The sequence below is a fragment of the Dioscorea cayenensis genome, chromosome 9, assembly GCF_009730915.1.
Source record: "Dioscorea cayenensis subsp. rotundata cultivar TDr96_F1 chromosome 9, TDr96_F1_v2_PseudoChromosome.rev07_lg8_w22 25.fasta, whole genome shotgun sequence".
Lineage (NCBI taxonomy): Eukaryota > Viridiplantae > Streptophyta > Magnoliopsida > Dioscoreales > Dioscoreaceae > Dioscorea > Dioscorea cayenensis.
In genome coordinates, this window is record NC_052479.1 from 5974499 (window position 1) to 5998640 (window position 24142).

Consider the following 24142-nt stretch of genomic DNA (forward strand, 5'->3'; position numbering starts at 1 on the left):
TAATATTTTCATGCGATTACATGTAACTTTTCCTTGTCTGTGCCCTTGCAGGAAATTTATTCTTCAACTCCAATTTTGCTATGTTTTCCAATGGATGGAGTGATAAATCATTCCTCAACTCTATTCCCAAGCTGCATGTTGATGCAAGTATGCATCAATCAAAGCACCGTCCATGGTAGAAGTTTATGTCAACATTTCATTTCCATCATGAGTTGTTTTCCTCTTTGACATATTTCAAACTACATTAAAAACAAACAAGATTACCAATGATAAACAAGTATCATCGAATATAATGAAATGTTAACAAAGGAAAGTACCATATCAACAATAATCATAAAGTCAAAATACACAAATATATATTGAAAAGACACTTTAAAAATATTAAGGGGCTGTTTGGTCGTCTGTAAGTAAAATAACATGTAAGTAAAATTACAGTGTAAATGAAAATGCTGTATTTCAACTTACATCATTGTTGTTTGGTTTGCTGTAACTAGGAATGGTGTATTTAGTTTTATTGTTTGGTTTGATGCAAATTTAAAGGTATAGTTACCATGTAAGTGAGTTGGTGAGATTACACCCATTATTATTATTATTATTATTATTATTATTATTATTATTATTATTATTATTAATTTAAATAAAAATAATTAATTAATTTAAAAATATTTAATATTTCTTTAACTTTATTACTTGGAAAAAATCTATAATTAATTTTATTAAATTTATAAAAAATTTTATTATAAAATGTTAATTATATAAATACTAAATTATAAAAATATAATATTTATTTATTTTTATTACTTAAAAATATTTTTATAATTAATTTTTTTAAAATTATAATATTTTCAATAATAAAAAATATTTTTTTTCATAAAAATATTTAATCATATAAATATTAAACTATTAAATTATTTAATATATTTTTCATCTTATTACTCAAAAATAAATTTATAATTATTTTTTAAAACAATATAATGTTTTAAAAAAAATATTTTGTCGTAAAAATTTTTAATCATATAAATATTTAATTATAAAAATATTTAATATTTCATTAATCTTATTGCTTAAAAATATTTTTATAATTAAATTTAAAGATAATTTACTTTATTAAATATTTTTATAATTAAATATAATGGTGAGTGGATTCCACTTAATTTACTACATTTCAGCTTAAAGCAAATTTTGCTATAAGTTGAAATGCTGTAAAGTAGGTGATATGTAAATCCACTTATATATAAGTGGAATTTTTACATCAAACCAAATAGTTACTCACATGTAAAATCACTTACATTACAGTTACTTACAGCTACTTACAGGTAACCAAGTAGCCCCTAAACATATTAAAAAGTCACAATAACAAATGTGTCACATTCAAGTAAAGATTAAATTGTTCGCTAAACAAAAACTAACATTAGTCTCATCTTGATACTACAAATTAAAAAGCACACAATACATATCAAAAGGCACTTTAAACATTCAAGCCACTAAACATAATTAAACCACATTTTAGTTGCAATGGCATCCCTAGTGATTTCTCCTTGAGTGGTTTCTTCATTGTTCTCTCTACAACCATGATGTTCTTCATGTGCTTCCTCCTCGAGTTCATTATCAACTTGTTCAAGCATTGCATCATCTGGGTCTACACCCATTAGATAATTATGCAAAATACAACATGCGAAAATAATTTTCTTTTGAGTTTTTAAACCATAATGGGGCTCCGTTAAGCTTGCTATTATAGGGCATCGCTTCTTAAGGACACCAAATGTCGTTCAATAGCATTCCAAAAAGATGCATGGTGAAGATTAAATAATTCATGTGCATTCTGTAATGGATTTCTTGAATATTCTTTCAAGTGATAGTGCTTCCCTCTATATGGTGTAATAAGGCCACTTTTCAACATGACTCTAGTATTAACAAGGTAATATTTTCCTAAAGATAAAATAAACTTTTTTATTACATGTGTGTATATATGTAATGTTTTATACAATATTGTAACATAACAAGTACCTTCTGGGATTTTAAGAGGAGCCACCCTAGTTAATGCATTTTTCATAATTCTTGAAACAGAAGCTGTGCCTTCCCATCCAGGTAGCACATATGTGAATTTCAAATCAAATGTGCATGCTGCTAACATATTTTGTGTTGAATATTCTTTTCTTTTACGATACCCTAGGAGCTTCGACACTAGAAACTTTTACATGAATATGTGTCCCATCAATAGCACCAACACAATACTGAAAATATTTTTTTTTATTTCATTATCACCATACACATAGTTGTAGTAAGTTTGTAATTTATTTGACATGTGGTTACCTTGAAATATTGATAGAATCTATTGCCGTTATTCTGGAAAGGATTTGTGAGCCATCTAGTTGTTTTAAGAATTTCTCCTCCAATTCCTCGATAGCATGTAAAACATTATGAAAATGACAAAAGATCATCTCTCGAGAATGGTAGACAGAAAAAGATAGCTCACGATGGGAGATATTATGACCTAATAAGTAAAGTGTTTTTATAACTTTTTCCTTGACTTATACATGCAATGTTGGTCTAAGATCACCCTTTCTCACCAACATATCACATAATCCTAGGAAACCTGCAGGGCTCATTCTTATCATGCTATGACATAGATCACTTGAAAGAAAATGTGACATTAGCTCATCCGTTGCTTGGTCTCCTTGAAGCCATACTTCATGTGTGATTTGACCTCTAATATGTTTAAGTTTATTTATGAGGCTTGCGATCCAACCAGTTACAGTGATAACAACTTGAGCTGCTGTTAAATAGTACAATCGGTGCAAGTTTAATAAAGAATTAACCAATAAAACTTGAGCCAAAAGAACTTTGGCCAAACATTCTTTATCATTGACCATCTATACATAAATAATTTAAGATAAATTATGACTTAAGGAGTGAAAATATGACTCTGAAGGCATTTGTATAAATAGTACTTTAAGTAATTGTATGTCGGCACAAAGCATAGTGTTATGTTCTTTTATTCTCATTCCTTAAATATGATCTTAGATATATGAGCTTTCTGTATGGAATTAGTGCTAGCGTATATGTAGATGGTTGTTAATAGTTATTGGATTTTAAAGGTCATTAATAGTTTATAGCTATTAACTCACTTCTCATGATCATTGACTCACTTCTCATGTTGTTTATCATCTAAGATTAAAATATAGATTTCTAATATGTTTCTTGTAATGGATTAAAGTATTGCACATGTAATAGAGTAATGGGTTTTGTCTTCTATATCTTCTCAGCGATGGCATGTGTACAATATATCTGAAACCATTCAGTCAAGCTCCCATCCAAATATTCTTTACAGCTTTCTAGAACACCTTCTTATCAAATAAATATTTTTCAATATGGTCTAACCAATAAAATTAAACAAGAGCTAAGGTTTAACAATGTGAAGAGGACAATGAATTCAAAGCTTTCTTTGGCATGATCATTATTGCAAGATTAGTTTCAATGAATTTAGATAAAAAAAATAAAAAATGAAAAGCCTTGCAAACACTGATGTTCTCCACACAATTATAAATAAAAAAAAATGTAATTTATCACATGCTAGTTGTCAAATTAATGAATTTCCTCTCAAACTGCACCATCTTGTCTCTGGTGAAGTATTTACAGAAAAGGGCTTCACTCAGTTGCTCCCAAGATTCAAAGTCTTATCCCTGACTAATGTGAAGTTCTCCTTTGTACCAGTGGTTCACCGGGCCATTAAGCATGTACACTCCGAACCTAAGCTTTTTTCTTCTTCGGTGCACTTCATCACTGCAAAGGCCTTCTCCATCTCCTCTACCCAAACATCCACTTCATCAGGATTGGTAGTGCCCTCAAATGGTAGCGGCCAGGTCTTTTGAATTCCATAATAGTCTTCTCTTTAGTCTCCTGAGGAGTAGGCGGAGCAAGAGGAGGTAGCGGTGGTGGGGGTGGTGCTAGTCTTATCCAAATATTAATTGAAGGACATTCAAGGTTGAAATTGGTCAAAGTGGGAGAATGAAAACAAAGACTGTTAAACAAAGTAAGTCCCAACCTATCATAATAAAGGAAGAAAAAAATGCCAAACAAAATTATTTTGTGAAAAAAATTCAGAAATAATTACTACTACATAAGAAATAATTAAAGATGCTTAATACATAATATAACTAAATAAAAAAACTAAAACCCAATGCAAATTTAAACACCAAAAAATAAAAAAAAAAATACAATGAATATATAGACTAAGACACCAAAAGTCATAATCTTGAAATTTCATAATATACGTCTCTATTTAACAATATGCACATTGAGTATATATGCCTCTATTTTACAGATTTCTGAAGCTATATATGAATCGACAAATCTAACCAAGGGAATGTTTCTATTTTACAAGTTTCACAAGAAACACATAACAAACAAAGATCAAAACAAAGAATCCAATTAATAATTTTTCACAAACACATTTTTTCATAAGTCACTAAACTTTGGCTCATTTTCACTTTGATCACCGAACTTCAATTTATATCAATTTGGTCACTCAACTTTTAATTTCATTTCACTTGGTAGTAAATCAAGATATTTTCAACCTCAAATGAATGATGTGGCTCTTTTTCGATGAGCGTGGACATCTCTAATAGACTTAATAATGTGTCAATGGGAGGACTCACTTAGATTTTTAGACAGCCATGTCATCAATTGGGGATTGAAATCATTTATTACTGCAGGTTGAAATCAAATTAAAGTTGAGTGATCAAATTGATACAAATTGAAGTTTAGTGATCAAAGTGAAAATGAGCCAAAGTTAAGTGACTTACTAAAAAATTTACCCCAACAAGTGATGTTCATTGATGCATACCTAGGCAACAATCTTCAATAGAACATTAGTGGATTGAGAGCATCAGTACTACGGTAGCGATTCTCACTGGAAAAATAACCCAAATATGGAGTAGCAAGATAGCTGACAACAATATGTAATGGATTCTGGTAATTGGGGAGAGTGGAAGCGTAGATTTAGGTTTTTTTCATTTAACCCCTTTATAATTGAGAAATTCAAAAAGGATATTAGTTGTCATTAGACAAGTATATCAAGGATAAAATTGTCTAATGATAAGGGAATCCTTACCTCCTAATCACTCCGAAACCCCTCTCAACCTTTCACCCCAAGCAAGCCCTAAAAGTATTTAATTTTATTAGTTGATTCACAAGTTTTTATATTGATACATTCTTTAGTTTACATGAATGATTTGGGGTTGATTTTTACTTCCCAACTCCGACAATTAATGAAATTACATGCCGTATTTTGATTTGTTTTTGTCATTTTTAACTATAATTTTCAATACTTTAATTTGAGCTAGAATGATTTTTATTTTAATCTTTTTGTTCAAATGAAATCAGACTTTTTTTTTTTTTATCTTTTTTGTTTGTATAAAATCTCTTTCATGATATATATTATTAGATAATTGAATTAACATATGAGAAATGCATACATTTGTATTATATATAGGACACCTATTATTTCTCTAATGAAGCTAATTATATACTTAACCTTGATGAAGGCTAGTGTTTATTTATTAAGAAGTATGTATAGTAATTCATGATGCCATGAATTAAAAAGGGATTATAAAGATATAAAATATAACTCAAGTTGTCCCAGGTAATAGCAAGTAAATTAAAATTAATTAAGTTGGTTCCAAGTAATATTTGAAAGTCAAGGGGCCAGGTAGTAATTTCTCTATTTTTCAAGCTTGGCAAGTAAAAGTCTCTACAAATAATACAGAGGTAAATAGGGTTTAGATTAATGCAATAAAGAATTTCAATATATATATATATATATTGACAAATAGGTGACAAGCTCCCCCACTTAGAAGACCCATTATGCATTTTACTATTTGAGGGACTCGAACTCAAGTCTCCTCCAAACATAAAACACATGAGAATTGATGGGCTACACCCCATTCTTGAATTCAATAAATTTAGCTAAATGGATAAAGTCATAAAAATTTATCTATTCAATGCAATACGATACACGTTGTAACACATGATCGTATAAAAAGAGAATATTGAACAATCAAATAAAAAGAAACTAATAAAATGAAATCTAGAGCACCAATCAATTGGTAAATACAAGAACATAGAACAAAGAAGTAGGGAAACACCCTTTGATAAACTGACATAGGAAAACACCTTTTCCACTATTGTAATACTTAGCTTCACATTGCCCCACTTGCCATGGCAAGTGGGTTTTTTTTTTCCATAAAAATGGCTACTTTGTCCATATTTCCTGACTCACTCCACTTGGGAAAGACCAAAACCTCAACCTAAACTTAAGCTGTAAGCACTTGGGCAGCAATTACTGTAGGACCCAACTTAATCTTGAGACATCACCATTAGTTCAAGGCCCAACCCTGGAAGATTAAAGACTAGTATTTCAGACTTTACCAAAATTGATGTAGAGTAGAAAGCTGATTCCAAAATGCATGTATGAAAAATTCTTAAGCAAAGCTCCAACGCAAGTTCTCGTGATGATAATATTGCTTAAAAAATGGAAGAAATGGGGATAGATCTAAATCATGGATCTCCTAAAAGCATTTTCGCAACCATGAAGCAATCCAATGCATCCTATTTTAGGGGCCATGGACACTAAGCGGGCTTATTCTCAAGCTGTCGCCTTGGCATCCAAATTTCTAACTAGTTACAACGCTATTAACCATTGCTATTGTGTGGTTTCAGCTACATCACTTGCCTATTGAACAGGTGGCTATGTGTAAGCCGCCAAGTAATCTGACCATTCAGCTAATTATCCAAATTTAACAAGAAATAAAATATGGTCCATGATTGTTTACTTCTCATCAATGGTAAGGTTGTGGTTGTGGGGCTTACAAAGGGTTTCCTCACTTGAGAATCACATGACCTCAAATCTCTCAGGAACTAAGATATGCGTAGCAGGCACTGTTAAAGATGGAGTCATGGTGCTCATCCAAAGGGTTGCTTGATGTCTCATGAATTTGAACACCCATTAGAAATCTTTGAAGACTCAGACCTAGAGTCTAATCCAGAGTCTCAATCAAATCACATTGATGACTCTTCATGGTATTAAAGGGCGTCTCTTGGAAAAAAACCTATTAGAGAGGAAGTAATTTGAAGACTAACCCAGATCCTAACGCATATCTTTGTAGGTATTCATAGGAATCCTCTAGGTTTGTGTAGGGAATAGATTATTAGACAATATTTCCAAATCTCTCTCAAGACTCATGTGGGATTGGAAATACCCGCCTTGGCGTTGTGTCGGTGAAGAGAAACTGGGCAATATATTGAATCACAAAATGTTATTTATTTTTATTTATTCCATTTTTGTTGCTGCTTCCATGCCTAAAAGAGGCAAGCCTCTATTATTAATTACTCTAGACTAAAATCTTGTAAACATCTGATTAAGGGCTTGAATGCAAGGTAAGATAGGAAAATTGAAAATTATAAATTTCATTATATATATATATATATTTACGACATCATTTATATATGAACATATAGCTTATTTACATATATAATAAATCACTGCTTGTGCCTTGCTACTGCATTGCATGCCTCGTTATCGTCTTGAAATATGTACCTCATCACCGCTTTGAAATTTGTGTATATATTCTTTTTTAAAATTTGCCGTAGCTTTAGAGTGAGCATTTTTTTAGTGAAAACATTGATGCACGAGGGTATCGATAGTACAGATTCTAGTTTATGTTACATTGAAGTAGAATGACAAAGTTTGTATAGTCTTGTTGTCTATCTTGAAACATAAACATAGGGAACATAGAGATTTTAATAATAACTATGAGTGTATGAGTTTCAAAATGTCTTTGTATGGGCAAGAGTGAAGGGGAGATGATGGAGATTACTGAAGAAGATGACTTAAATATCTTCTTATAATCCTAAATTGTTCCTGAATATGTGGAGACCTTTCCTCAAACACCACCCATAGCTCACCAACACTGCCTGATATCAAGTGTTCATCATGGCTCACAATTAGAACCCCTCCTTGAAAGATGACTAGGCCTTGGATAAGTGCCTCAACTGTATCTAAGTCAAGATGATTTGATTGATCATCAACAAGTAGCAAGTCAGGCTTAATGAATAAAGCATGTGCAAAAGCTATTTGTATACACCATCCTCCAAAAAAAAGAGTTAGTAGGTTTTTTCTGCATTTCTGGATTAAAACAAAGACATGCACGAATTGAAACAACATGTGCCTTTGATGAATATGCATCAATAAATTCGAGCCTTTTATACATCTCTTCAAGCCTTTTTGAAATAACATCTTTGTCAAGGCCCCTTTAAGATGCCCATCACTATTCCTAAATTCAGCTTCATACTCCATATCTCTTTGTTGAGAAAATAGCCGAGCATCTTCTTCTAGTTGCTGTATCCTTTAAATATCCCCCACAACCTCTTGTTCCGCATGTAACCATCAATAGCATGCATGGTTATATGTCTAAGGAAAGACATTTTACCAGTCCCATCTCTCCGAAAAAAATCATAATGTATTCCAAAAGAAAAAGTAACTGAAATATCCATGAGTAGATTATGGCCACCAACGGATATTGATGTGCAATCCTGCAAGCGCACAGGGTTGCCAAGTTATACCCCTCGCCTGAGCATGAGGGGGTCGTATTCCCAAGGGCCCGAGAAGCTACCCTTAATTCCCCTTTGTGTGATTGTTTTGCCTACCAATTCGAGTGTTGTGACAAAATTTTAAAATACAACTCAAACTCTAGTGAAAAGATTTACAATGAAGGCAATGCTCGAGGGATAAACAGGGCAAGGAATTGGTCACGGATATGGATTCCCAAGGGGGCTACTAACGTGTGAAGGTTGCTCTAACTAGTATGAAATTAGGTAATTTGGATTGAGAAACCCTAAATTAGACCAACTCGATGGTCACGGCAATTGGTCCTTAATCTAGTACGAGTATTGGATACGAAACCTCTTCCGCCCAAATCCTCGTACAATTGCAATAAGAGTGGTAGGTTTCTCAAGTTGGGGTTGAAACACAACCAAGGACAACCCTAACAATGGAGGGGTACAAATACCTGATGGTCACGGCGTATTCGTACATGTATCTCTTCCAACCTTGGTGAGCCTAATACTAGGGCAATGGTCATGCAACCTAGTAACATCTAGCAATTGATATACCAAGTTCTCATGCATACCAATATATTCAAATACACCAAACAACAATCACAAACAAACCCAAATGCAATAAACTAATCAACCAACCATTCTACACAAGTTCACCCCCAAGATTCACCTACATCAGGTGACCTTGGGAGTTTTGTTATCCATAGCTACAAAATACTCAAGAAAATACATAAAAACAACCAAACAACACATAAGAAACACTCCTTCAAAGATTGGAGGCCGAATGACTCTTCCAAAGACGCCACTAAAGGGTTGGCTTCCCTCGTTGTTCTTCCTATCAAAATGTGGATCAAAGGGGTGCATCTCATAGTATCTTGCTCTCCTCATCATTCTCTCACTAGAAATACCCTCCAAAACTTTTTCTAGCTTAGATCTAAAGATGGTGAAGTGAAGTTCAAGAGGCTAGGGTTTCCTTCCTTCCAAAATGCCCTAAAAACCGTTATAAAGACCCTTATTGGGATGCCATGCGTGCAGCATACGGGTCGTGAAAATTTTAGAAATTCATGTAAAATGCTAAAGTGAAACACTACAGTAAAACTGATATAGTACTGCATGCGGCCATCTATGCGCCCGTATGGTTGCTCGCATGAAACTCCAGACTAAGCATTTTCTTCATGTCTTTATGCTACATCACTGCTACAGTGCTGCTATAGTACCGACTCTAAAATGGTGTTTTTGATGCTGATTTCTTCTCAAATCCTATTGTTGAGCTCCCCTAGGCTTTATTTGCACCTGTAATATGAAAGGAACCAATTTAGACCAAAAACGGGCATTGATTTTATACAAAATACATGAATCATACATGCAAGTACATAAATAATACATACATTTAGGCGTTTATCAAATATTTTGAAGTTCTCCATATGTATATCCTTGGCCGTCGACCCTCCATCACCATCTTAACTTATAGACACAACTGGCATTCCTACTTTAATAGCTTCCATCTCCTTCAAATGCATTTGCTATTGGGTCTCTCTCTATCTCTCCTTTTTCCCTTTTCTTCTCTCGATCTTCACTCTATCACGTTCAATCAGTTCAGGATAATCCTATAACTCAACATTTTTATTTACAAGTTCACCATCGTCCATCCGATCATACATCCATAGCGATGTTGCTAGGCTCTGGACAGCTTCCTTAGGCTTCACCAACCTATGCTTGCCAAACTTCTTTGAGATTTTGTTGTAAACCAATCGACATTCTTCATAGTCTTCAATGCAGCTGGAATCAACAAATGAGGACATCCTCAAAGGCTCCATCGCCATCAACGCAGAAGTCAAAATCCTCATCAGCGAGGATGTTGATAATGTAGTTGATGATGGGGCTTATCGAAATCCAATGCTCGAAGGCCTAGCACCTCGTGTACCACCAAGCTCGCTACTGCCGCCACCAACACACCTATTTTTGGATTCACCTTTATGTCCATGATGAAGAGACACCGGAGCAGAGAGAGCATGGATGGTGATACATAGATGAGACGAGTTATCAATCACAGCTTGCACACATTTGAATGTAGCAATGAAAGAGACTATGCAGGCCAGCTCGGGGGTGACAATTTCTATGATTAGACCACCATGGAGTATTAGAGTGAAGCCAACCTTAATAGAGAACATTAAGAATGATGTCAATGACAACTAGCAGTAGCGACAACAATAATAAAGTGACGGCGAGCGGCTTCAATATTTTCTCTGGTGATAGCGACTTTCTTTGGTGATGATGACGAGTGGTAGACAACAACAACTGCAATACTGGAAAATGCGGTAGTGACCATCTCTTCTTCTTTACACACACACACACACACACACACACACACACATGTATAGCAGAGAATAGGGGAAAAAATGGAACCTTTTCTTTATTCTTTCTTCTTCAAATCTTATTTCTCTTGGATTATCTCTCTCTCTGATTATTTTTTTTCTTTCAAACCTCTCCCTCTACATCCTTCTTCCTTCCCTTCCAATTCTTTCCTGCCTCCCCTTTTAAAATCTTTTAACCCTCTTCTTCACGTGGTGGTTGATCATGGGGTGACCATGTCAAACATATCCCCACGTCTTTTTTTTTAAATCTCCTCGAGATCTATGCTCTTTGATGATCTTGACATTTAAATATTTTAGATTGCTTTGAAATCTGTGCTCTTGGCTAATTTGAGATTTACATATTTTAGACGGCATCGAGATTTGTGCTCTGGTTGATTTTGAGATTTAAATATTTTAGATCACCTCGAGATCTGTGCTTTAGGATGATCTTGAGATTTGTCTATTTTAGATCACCTCAAGATCTGTGCTATTATCTAATCTTGAGATTTATGTATTTTATACCTCATTGAGATCTGTGGTCTTGGCTGATCTTTGAGATTTAGGTATTTCAGACAGCCTTGAAATCTGTGCTCTTGGCTAATCTTGAGATTTGAATATTTTAGATCGCTTCAAGATATGTGCTCTTGGCTGATTTTGAGATTTATGTATTTTAGATCTCTTCGACATTTGTTCTCTTGGCTAATCTTGAGATTTATGTATTTTAGACTGCGTCGAGATCTGTGCTCTTGGCTTTTCTTGAGATTTGAATATTTTGGATCGCTTGAAGATATATGCTCTTGGCTAATCTTAAGTTTATGAATTACCTCGAGATCTGTACCCTTAGCCAATCTTGGAATGTAGCCAAATATTATCAAATTTGTTTATGTTAACCATATATTATTTTAATTCTATTACGATTTGGCTACATTTGATTAAGATAAATATATTTTAAATTTTTGAATTTTATTTAAATTAGGACATGTATTTGATATATGTATATCTTTTATTTATAATTAATTATTTAATTAATTAATTTAATTTTCTTATATAAACAAATGCCACCTTCATACTTCTTTCACTAAAAATTTTAGTGAGATTGAGTGAGGGAAGTGAGAACTATAAATCTTTTTATATGTCATGGCCAACAATTCATAGAATGAGCTTTTTGGGACATTGACCAAAGTTGTAATGAATCCCCACATGGTCAAATTTTCACTCGACATAACTTTGCTTTTGGTATAGGATCTGAACCGATTATTATTATGAGGGAGAAGAGTATTCAGAATAGGCTTACTCTGAACCCTTAGTACGAAGATAGTAGGATTGATGCAATTTACTTAGAGCCTGAAGGGAATGCACAAGATTCGAATATTTTCCAACCTCTTGGACATAAAATCATCAATCACCACCCTGGATAGAAGGGTAAGAATCCCATCAGAAGTGAGTTGATTGATTTTCTAGTTTACGCTGATTGGGTCAAATATGTTATTAATAGTTATTCCAATGAGTTATCCCATGGGGGGCTAGTGGGAGGGATTATATCTTCAATTGGATAGTACAACATAGATCTTAATTTCTATAAATCATTGGTAGAAATGTGATGTCTAGAGACCAACACATTTCAATTCTTACATGGGGAGGTAGGAATTTCTTTGTGGGATATCAAGCAGCTTAAAGGGCTTCCTATTTATAGCAATATATATGACGAATTCATACATACTAATGACATATTTCACCAGAGAGAAATTTCTGACTTTTCAGTTTTGAGAAACCTTTTTGATGTCTTTTAATGGCTTCCAAGTCAAGATTTTTCTCAACGTGACAAAGGCGTATCTTTTGATAATTAGATAGGATGTTTTAGAAAGAGAACAAAATTTGATTCAAAATCTGATCCTCCTCTAAAACCCTTTTTAAATGCTGATTTACTATACTTTTGTGGCTCTTTAAAAATATGATTATACCAAAAGTTTTAAATGATGGCTTCTGATGTTGTACATGGGAAAAAGATTGCCTTTGCTTCCTTAGTTTTAGCAGCTATATATGCGGCATTGAATGGCATGGTCAATAATAGGAAAAGTCCTGGATTTCCATGACAATTTTCCCTTCTCACTTTCTATATGCATGGGCCTGATGTCACTTCCCTAGATTATATATGAAGGAAAATTCATGATGGCACACCTACTGTAGCATCACTGTAGTAGCCTGAAGCACAAAAATTGAAAGAAAAAGCTAAGTTTGGGATTCCTTACTGGCAGCCTCACGGCCGTGAAGACGATCGCCGCAAGCCAATTTGAAGAGAACAGTACTATTGCAGGTTTACTATAGCAGTAATATAGTAGTTCATTATAGTATATTATTGGAATTTTGGCCAGTTTTGTGAGCATCCTCACGGCCTATATACTGACCTTGAACTAGCTCGGAAACCATCCTGAGATCATCCTTTAAAGGGTTCTTTAGGGCATTTTGAAGGGGAGGGGAGGCATTCTTCTTGGAGCTCTTCACCACCATCTTTGATTGGTGGTAGAATAATGCCTTGGAAGGCATTTCTAAGGATGATTCGATGAGGAGAGTGTGATTTTGGGCGAGATCAATCCCTAGGGCTTGGTTGTAGGAGGTTGAAGACAAGGGAAACCACCCCTTGAGTGGCATCTTTAGGAGCTCCTTGCCGAGGAGTTCAAGGTGTTATTCGGCCTCCGACCTTTGAGGGAGTTCTTTCATGCTTTGTTTAGTTGTTTTCATGAACATTGTTGTGTATTTTGTTGGTATGAGCAACTAAACCCCTAAGGTCACCGGATGTAGGTGAACCTTGGAGGTGAACTTGTGTTGTTTGAATGCTTTGACTCGTCTATTGCAATTTGGTTTGTTTGTGATCCTTGTTTGGTGTATTTTAATGTATTGATATGCATGAGAACTCTGTGTATCAATTTCTAGGATATACTAGGTTGAATGACCATTTCCCTAGTATTAGACTCACCAAGCTTGGAAGGGATACGTGTATGAATACACCGTGACCATCGGGTATTTGTACCCCTCGAATATTAGGGTTGTTCCTAGTTTGTGTTTCAACCCTAACTTGAGAATGCCATTACCCTCATTACAATCATAGGAGGATTTGGGTGGAAGAGATTTCGTACCCAATACTTGTACCAGATTAGGGGTCAATTGCTGTGACCATCGGGTTGGCCTACATTAGGGTTTTCTCGGTCCAACTTGCCAATTGCATGATAGTTGTAGCATCCTGCACACTTTAGTAGCCCCCGAGGGGATCCACATCTGTGACCACTTCCTTGCCTTGATTACCTCCTAGTGTATTGGCTTCATTGTAGACATTTTAGTTGAATTTAATTTATTTCTTTATAGCTCTATTGTCACATTCCGAGTTGCAGGTTAAACAACATTGTAATGAGGAAGTAAGAGTAGATTCTCGGGCCCTTGGGAATACGACCCTCTCGTGTTCGCACGAGAGTTATTACTTGATAACCCGTATACTTCCAGGATTACACACGCACACCATTGATCTATGCACAGAAGTGGTTCAAAAGTGTCCAGGTTTTTTTCATCAAAGCATTACATCCTTAACTCGAAAAGAGCCTATCACAAATAGGGAACAAGGTTAATCCTCAAGAAGACCACAATTTATCAACGAAGGTATTTTCATTGGCCTCTCTAGTCCCATCTCCAAACAGAGTCACACTACTATGGATTCACCTACTTTCGTAAAACGACAGCGAACTCGAGGTATGTGAATATATACAGTTTAAAAACTTTTCATTGATATTGCGTAATAACCCTCACTTTAATTATTACTTTTTTTTACTATTATTATTATTATTATTATTATTATTAGATATATATATTTAAATCATAGTCACTTGCACATATGCCTTCGCTCTTTACATCCGTTAGCCATTTTTTTATTGTTCCGCCCATTTTTTAATTTGTTATTTATTTATTTACTTATATATATATATATATGTATAAATATTCCTCACGTTCTTTCTTTTTTTATTATTATCATATATTTTTTCCTTGAAAGATTTTTTTCGTAGGTATGCAAATAGATTTTTTTTTATTTAGAAAATGTAATAGCCACCCAAAATGCTGGTATGATTTTTTTATGTTTAAATGCATATATTTACTTTTAAAATATTATTTTATCAAACCCCCTCTCCTTTTTTTAATAGGTTCACTAGGTTCATTGGCTAAGGAAATTATTCCTGATCATCCACAGGGTATTATCAATTTGTTATCATTCATCATTATTTATTATTACTATTTTGTCCTTATTTGCGTTTAACCCTGTCTTAGGTGGTATACTAGCTGTTTTAGAGAATGAATCACAACACCGTTCACCATTGGTCCCAGAAAGTATGCTTTTAATTATTTATTTATTTATTTATTTATTCATTCATTTATGTATTCTACATCAATTCGACATATCTTTTTTTTATTGTGAGATTTAGATGTTCAAAATGATGAAAGCATCGCTACCGAAAAGGGCAAATGCCATATAAAATATCAAACATAACCTCCAAAGCCCACCTGCGGTGTGGAAAAGCTAACCTCACCAAGTCCGCATGTAGTGACCTTACGACTTCCCGAGCTCTTAAATTGATCATGGGCTCGAGGTGAAGAAAATACCTGAACTGGTGGGGGCTCCTATCGTCAGTAGGGAAGGGCCTTTACACGTTGTCTCTCTCTCACAGCTCAACACCGGCTTTTGAACCATTTCGATGTCACTCGACCTCTGCTCCGCCTCAAAAGGAGGCATGATCATATACACACTACTAGATGCGATCTCCTGATCATCCACATCAATCTCATAATATATATGCCAAGTGGTGTTTCGAGATAACGGCCTTCTCGCCCCCGATAGTATTTAATAATCCCATCCCCATGATAAGACCGGTGATGTTGGGGCCCTCTAAAAACACTAACTCTCGCGATACTACCCTTGATGATGAAGATAATCAACGATGATATATCCTAGATGAATTGGCACTATTTGGACCATCGAGGATTAGTAAAGTAGATCCTGCCGACTCAACACACCTGTGCTCTCACCCGGCCATTCATCGATCTACTGGCATCACAGTGTATATATCTATAGCTCGCCTGGGTCAGGCACGTGGCCTCAGACACTCCCTCGCCTCAGACCGACCCCGTCCACACAATATCCCGTGACGTGTTCCGAGGAGTTAAGCCGCGAGGATAACTCAGCCAGGCCTGCACTCCTCGTGTCAAGAAATCCTATCATGATCAAAAACTATGTAACACTCATACTATAATAATTTACAAATGCTCGAAACTATACGGTGTTAACACTATCAAATCTAGAATATGACTGATCGAACTGAATGGACGCTTGAACCTCGAGTGTCAATGCGCGGATAGCTGGCTCTCGAATCGATAATAGTCACCTCCAGCTTTCTACGGCCAACAGCTCCTCGATCTCAGCAGCTAGTTCAGCACCTCGCTGTACCTTTCTCAGTACATCCAAATAAAAATCGAGACTCGTCCCAAATCCAATTTTTCAATAACCTCTCAAATCGGACTCGGTGCTCGAGAATAGCGAATCCCATATCCTCCCTCGCTCGTGGGATGGCTCACGTAGTCTCTTGTCGCCTTGCTTCTTCGATCAGGGGTGCCATAACTACAAGAATTGAAGAAGAAATGATCAAAGAAGCTCACAAATTAATACTTCAAGAATCCACACGGTCATGTGGAAATTCCCCACGCCGTGTGGATCCACAGGCGTGAAAGCTGCATGGTCGCAAGCACCAAGAGTTTATGTATACAGCTCCAAGATGTTCTTAAACTACTTATAAGCATGATATTACCCTTCTAGAGGAAATCCAATGCATAACCACCAGTTTTAATCCAATGAGAATGAGAACTAGCAAATAAAAGATGGATTAGAGGCTTACCGACTAGATGAAGATAAAATCTTCAAAATCGGCCCCAAAAATCAAGTAAAGAGTGTTTATTGGAATTTTGCACAACCACGAGGTCGTGCGGAAATTACCCACGCCCGTGTGCTTGACGCACAGGGGCAGAAACGCACACCCCTGTCGCTTCTCAGTCAATCCGAGAAAAATCTCTATATGTTTCATACGCCCATGCAGAAATTCCGCATGGGCGTGGACCTTCACAGGACCAGCTCATAGGGGCACTTGATAAGTGCTTGTGTATTAAGAATGCGAAGTGTTCTTTCTTTACAATGAGCATTACTTTTACCTGGTTTAAGCCCTAATACATGTCTATTTGTGCTCTTTTGCTCAGGTAGGGTTGTGAAGCTATGTTTTAAAAAAAAGAAGACAAAAGTAGATCGTGAATGCACTATTTGATGAAATCTTGGAAGGAACAAACGTGAAGACACAAGTTGGGCTCAAAGATACATGAATGTGTGCCAACTTCCATGTATCCAAGCAATTACAATGATTTGGAGGGCACAAGGGCAGTCACATTTGTGTATCCTGACTTGTGCATTGATAGCAAGATCTTCACTAATGAACCCTTTTATTGAAAAAGCGAGGCAATCTACAGCATAAACGTGTGGCCATTTATGTTACCTCGATGAAAAGTGGATTCGAGAGTATTTTTGGCGGAGTATTGTAGCTAGTTACTACTGTAGCATTTTACTGTTTATAGCCAGCCAAAAATCAGAATTCCAGAGAATTCACACGGGCATGTGGAAATTCCACAGGGGCGTGTGGAAATTCCGCACGCCCGTGTGGATGCCCAATTCCAACCCTTTAAAAGCATAGTTGACCTTAGATTTGGGACTATGTAATTAAGGATTTCCACGACTCACTTGCATTGATTAGGAAGCACAATAGAGGGTTATTGCACTTGAAATGATTGTCCTAGACGGAGCAATATCCGGGTACCCCATTTATCGTCGATTGCCTTTCCTATCTTTTACTTGCGCCTCCTTTATCTTTTCTTATTTTTATTTGCATTGAGTTTTTTTCCATATCACTTTCAACATATTTTCATTCCAGTTAAATAGCAATCTTGGTGATTCTAAGCACTATTCCCTGAGGATTCGACTACCCTCTCAACGGGGTATTATTACTTCGACACCTGTGCACTTGCGGTTTACAAGCATATTTGGACGTGTCAAGTTTTTGGCGCCGTTGTCAGGGAATAGGCGTTTAGAAACACTTTGCACTTTGCTATTTTAACTATTTATTATTTATTCTATTTCACATTTTCTTATTCTTCCATCATGCTCATTTATTTTCTTTTTGTCATGTCTTTACTTTTTTTCTTGCAAGGAGTTTAAAATGATGATTGATCCTCTTATTGCTCAGTATTCTAGAGTTGAAGCTCTGAGTGAAAAAGTTGATAGAATTTTTGTTTCACAACAACAAAGCATTCCTTGTTGCAACACATATCATCCAATTGAAAAGGACAATATTGGGAAGCCCCTCAAGAGGAATGTCAAAAAGGGTGAGATACTCGGAGAGGATGTACTTCAGCTTGCAAAGAGTATTAGCTAACTCTCATTGAAGCATCCGATGTCTCGCCTCCAAAAATATGGAGACCACACTAAGATGTCATGAAGCCTCCTATAAAAAAACCTTGAGAATCAATTAGAGGGATACTTGACACACTTTCCAAGGAACAACAAGCATTTGAGCAAGCAATTCAAGTTCCTTGTAGAGATGATGTGGTAGTGAACGACAATGAAGAAGTTGGGCAAATTGAGTACATTGGTGCGTAAAAATGAAAAGGGAGAAGTCGAATACCATTTTTTTAGATTTTGGACAAGGTGAATGATGATTGTGCTAGCGCGAGAAAATTTTCAAGGGGATTTGCTATTGTTATGTTCCTTTCAAGCTGAAAATACACAAGAAGAAGTAAATCCTAAGGTAATGGAACAAGCACCACTCTTTGGGATTGATCAATTCATAAATTGCAAGAAAGTGATTTTGGGTTTGGGAGAAGATGTGGGCAGGAGATTGAAACCATCCAATGACCCACCTGTGCTAAGCTTGGACAATTCCCTACCTAAATTGTTTCCTTGGAGGCTAAAGGTAAGATGGTTGGTCTCTCCAACAAATATTCCAACCCGGCAAGTAGATTCTTGGTTTAAAGGAAGTAGCTATGCAATGTCTAGCCGGGAGGAATACACTCTTTTCAAGCCTCCATAAGGTAAGGAAGTGGTACGTCAAGCTAAGTGACGTAAAACAAGCGCTTCTTGGGAGGCAACACAAGTGTTTAATATTTTTCTAGTTTTTAGTTAGTATCTGCATGAATAAGGACTTGAGTGTTGGGATCTTGATTCTTAGATGTTTTTGCTGTGATTTTCTTGTGGACATTGTAGTGTTAGCATGTGCCTAATCGTGCGTGGCGAAGAATCTTGGTCGTTTGAGCGTATTTTTCGTGTTTTCTCTAGTTAAAATTGCATTATTAGGCAGGCTCTGAGTTTATATTTGTGTTCAGGAATTTTCTGAAAAGCCTGCAAAGTTTTCTAAGTGTCCAGAGAAAACACATGCCCATGTGGAATTTTCGCACGGGCGCATGCTGCCTCAGAGATCATCCAGAGATGGCACAGGGCGTGGACTCACCCCTTGTGAGCGACCTTTAGATGACCCACGCCTGCGGTGGAATTTCTCGCGACGGGCGTGTGTTTCTCTCGCAGAGAATTTCTCCTCCATCCCGAGAAGACACAGGGTGTGCGCCCGCCTCGTGAATTGCCCAAGAAGGATCCATCCCCTGTGGAATTCTCGCACCGGGCAGGAAATACTTAGAGAATTTTTCTCGTTGGACTGAGAAGCCACTGTGGGCATGCGCCCCGCCTCGTGGGTCTCTCCTGGGGAGTCACACAGGCATGGGTAATTTCCACACGCCCGTGTGGATGCACAAAAAACTCAAGAGCCGTGGGTTTTCTTTAAAATCTTTTCGGTTTTCTTCATCTTTACACTCCTAATCACTCAGAGAACACCCTTCCACTCTCCTGACCTCTCACCATCGTTTTAAAGGGTTGTTACTTGAGTTCATCGGTAAGCTTATCTTTCTCTTTTCTTTGCCCAATCTTTATTTATTTTGCAGCACTAGCGTCATCTTCACCAGCAGCGATAACAGATGCACCAGCAATTGACACCTACACTTGAGGCGTCTTTCCCTTCTCTGTTCTTATTTTTCGTATTTTATTTTTTGCATTTTATTTTGGAATTGTGTGCTCAGAAAGGATCTTCCTTCTGAGTTTATCTTTTAGTTTTGTCTCAAGTTGTATTTCATTGCTATATTTTTTTTATATACTCGAGTTGTTTTTGTTTATTGAGCTTCATTGAACCCCCTTGTGTATGCGTGAAGATGGTCTTGTCAGTATAGAAATTGAGGATTAGTCATAGGCACGGTTAAGCCGTGTGTGCTTCACAACCCATTGGAATTTAACTCCCAAGGATTTAGCTCCATCAAACGAACCACTAGGAGTCAGGGGAGTATTGTTTCAATTGCCCACTCCCACATGTGTTCTAAATTGTATTACTTTTATTGTGCTTGCATGTGTACATTTAGGGCAATGTACATTTTAAGTGTGAGGGGGGGAGTTCACATTGCACATGACTTTTACACAAGTTTTGATTAACATACATGCTCACGTAGCCAATGGCGGTTCACCTTAGTTGCAATGATTGTATTCTTGAGTATAGGAGAATTTTTAACATTGAATGTTCTCATGCTCTAGTTCTTGCTTGACTTTTTAGGAATTTTTGCACGATTGACACTTGTGCACTACTCACTCTTTAAACTCTTTTGGAAACTCAACTTTGATATTAAAGGGACTAGTTTTAGTTTTGTTTCTTATGTTATTTTGCTAAAAAGAAAATTGAAAATGAAAAGAAGGAACAAAATAGTTTTCTTGTTTATTTTGTATTTTGGGTGGAAAGAGCTACCACCTATGAAGTATGACGCTACTCTCATAAGTCGGATACTAGTTATGCCCTAATGAGAGAAAGAGCTATCTCATAGGATGAGTGAAAGCTACCACTCCGGTAGAAAGAGCTATGATAAGTGCTTGTGCGATATGAATGCGAAGCGTTCATTCCTTATGTTGAGCATTACTTTTCTCGGGTTTTTACACTAATATGTGTGTTTTTATGTTACTTTTATGCAGGTAGGGTTGTGAGGCCGTTTATGAAGGAAAGAAGCCAATGTGGATTACAATGCACCGATTTTGGAGGAAATCTTGCTAAGTTTCAAACGCGAAGACATAGGTCGATGTGAAATGCTAGAGTGTGTGCGAACCTCCTCGTATGCGAGTTTGGCACATCCATTTGGAGGGGCACAAAGGCAGTCACACTCGAGCATTCCGACTTATGCACATAGAACAAGAGCTTTACCAACTTGCCTATCATTGAAGAAGCAAGTGAACCACGACGTGAACATGTGCCCGTTTGCGTTACTCCGATGAAAGTATGGATTCGGGAAGCTGTTCAGGCAGGATACTGTAGCAGAGCACTTTAGCAACACGTTAGCAAGTACTGTAGCAGCACTGTTCATAGCCGGCAGAGAGAACACTAGTTCAGAGAATCCACACGGGCGTGTGGAAATTATCCACGCCCGTGTTGAAATTCCGCACGGGCGCGTGAAGCATCCACGGCCGTGTAGTTGCCCGATTCCAGCCCTATTTAAAGCCGAATCAGCCCCGATTTTAGTATTCTTTTCTCCATCTTTTCCCCAACTTGAGAGAGGGCTTCGGCTAGAGTTTTGAGTGGTATTTGCCAAGGTTTTGGAGAGGTTCTACGGCTCTGACATTGTCATTCCTTAGGAAGAAGGTTGGTAGGGGAGCTTCCGTCGAGGCGTATCCTATAGCGGACGAGGGAATCCTTGGACGACGAATAGAGGACTTTCAACAAGACCATCGACATGACTATCGAGGGGGTTTCTTTATGGATTCATTGCTTTTACATTTTATTTCTTTGATTGTACTTAGCTCCATGGAGAGCTAAATCCCTAGTGGGTACTTGGGTATTGTGAACCCTAGGATGTATTTGTTTCATTGAATCTCTTTATTATGCTTTCAATTAATTGATGTTTATTGTGAGTTCCAACCTTGAATGCTTGATTGTATGAACATTTCCCCTAGAGTGACACTAGGGTTGAGAGTTCTCGTTGGTAACCTTGTGAGTGAGTGACATAGTACGAGTGTTAGACAAAGCTAGGTTGGAGAGGGTTAAGAGGGTGAGTCGAGAGCTACAGGAGCATCCCCTTTCTCCTCCGATGTGATAGATTCTACCTCCGTTCCTCGAGTTCTTTGTGGCCATAATAGAGTGAATGGTCTAAGGGATAACCTTCCACTGGGCTTAGTTACGCGTGCAACGGAGTGAATCGTTTAGGTGATCTTAGTATCTAGGGCTCAATTGTGGTTAGGGACCTTCCACCTGGACCAAAGAGTTAGGTCTATAATTAGGAAGAGATTTATCACTTGGAATCCCTAGAGCTCATTGCAACTCTATGCGAGTGTGAGGTGTTGAGATTGTTCGATTTCTCATCCGGGACATGTATAGAGTTAGGCATAGTTGACCTTAGATTTGGGACTATGTAATTAAGGATTTCCATGACTCACCATTGCATTGATTAGGAAGCATAATAGAGGGTTCTTGCACTTGAAACAATTATCCTAGGCGGAGTATTATCCGAGTACCCCATCTTTATCGATTGCCTTACCGCCTTTCTTTACTTTTGCTCTCTTACTTGTTGTTTTTATTGTTGAGAATTGAATCATTGTCACACTTATCATCATTGATCTTTCACATAGCTAATAATTGAATTAAGTATTTTTATTCCCTTTTCCCTGTGGATTCGATACCCGCTCACCCGGGATTATTACTTCGACAAACCCATGCACTTGCGGGATATACGCAAGGGGACCTTGTCAAGTTTTTGGCGCCGTTGCCGGAGAGTAGGAATTTAGAGATACCTTGCAGATTGTTTTCTTAGCTATTTCATCAAACATTCTATTCTATATCTTCTTATTCTATCATTGTTCTGATTTCTTTTTCTTTCTTTTTATGTGCAGCTCCAGGTTATGACCTGAGGGAATCCCTCAATATTAATTGAAGTGGATCCCGAGCTTGAACGTGCACTTAGAAAAAAAGTGAAAGAGCCTGTACAAGAAGAGCCTAATTTAGCTGATTTGGAAGTGGAAGGATCTGAAAACATGGCAGAACAGAATGAGCAACAGCGAACATTATCTGATTATGCCAGACCTTCAGTGTTGGGGACACAGTCGAGCATTGTGTGTCCCCCAATTACAGCTCAGAACTTTGAGTTGAAGCCGGCATTCATCCACATGTTACACCAGTCTGCACAATTTAATGGTTTGGCCGATGAGGATCCAAATAGTCACATAGAGAGCTTTCTCGAGGTGTGTGATATGCTAAAAATAAATGGGGTGACGGATGATGCCATCAAATTGTGAGCCTTCCCATTTCCCCTAAATGGAAGAGCGAAGCAGTGGCTACACTCGTTACCTAGTGCGTCAATTACAACGTGGGAGGAGATGGTGGAAGCTTTTCTAGCTCGTTATTTCCCTCCCGGAAAATCAGCAAAGCTTAGGAACAAGATCTCATTCTTTGTTCAGTTAGAATTGGAGTATCTATTCGAGACATGGGAAAGGTTCAAGGAGCTCCTGAGGAATTGCCCGTGACACGAATTCCCAGAGTGGATGATTGTTCAAACCTTTTACAATGGTTTGAACCCGAGTACAAGGTAACTCTTGGATGCGGCAGCAGGAGGTACATTAGGTAGCAAGACCCCCGATGAGGCCCGTTAGTTGATTGAAGAAATGGGGTTAAATAGCTACCAATGGAATTCTAGGGAGAAGGAAAAGGTGGCCGATCTCTATGAGATAGATGCGGTAACTTCGTTGGCGGCCCAAGTGGAAAATTTGATTAAGAAGTTAGATCTTCTAACTTCAAATAGAGTGGCGGCCGTGACTAATTGCACCGGGTGTGGTGAAGGACATGCTCCCTCCGATTGCCTGATCTCTATTGGTGATGTTTCTTCGGTGGAGAATGTTGATTTTGTAGGTAATGGCATGAGACCTTAAGGAAACCCATATAGCAATACCTACAATCCAGGTTGGAAGAATCATCCCAATTTCTCATGGAGTAATCAAGGTCCACAAAAGGCCATGGGGCCATCGGGTTTCCAACAAC

The 24142-nt window shown here is 37.0% G+C and overlaps 1 non-coding gene and 1 pseudogene across 1 annotated transcript; both read right to left on the minus strand.

Moving 5' to 3' along the window:
• Nucleotides 1–7873: 7873 nt before the first annotated feature.
• LOC120268432 lies at nucleotides 7874–10600 on the minus strand (annotated as a pseudogene).
• A 12932-nt stretch (nucleotides 10601–23532) lies between these two features.
• LOC120269842 lies at nucleotides 23533–23639 on the minus strand. The gene has a single exon (XR_005539474.1). It is a non-coding gene; the product is annotated as a small nucleolar RNA R71 (small nucleolar RNA).
• Nucleotides 23640–24142: the final 503 nt, after the last annotated feature.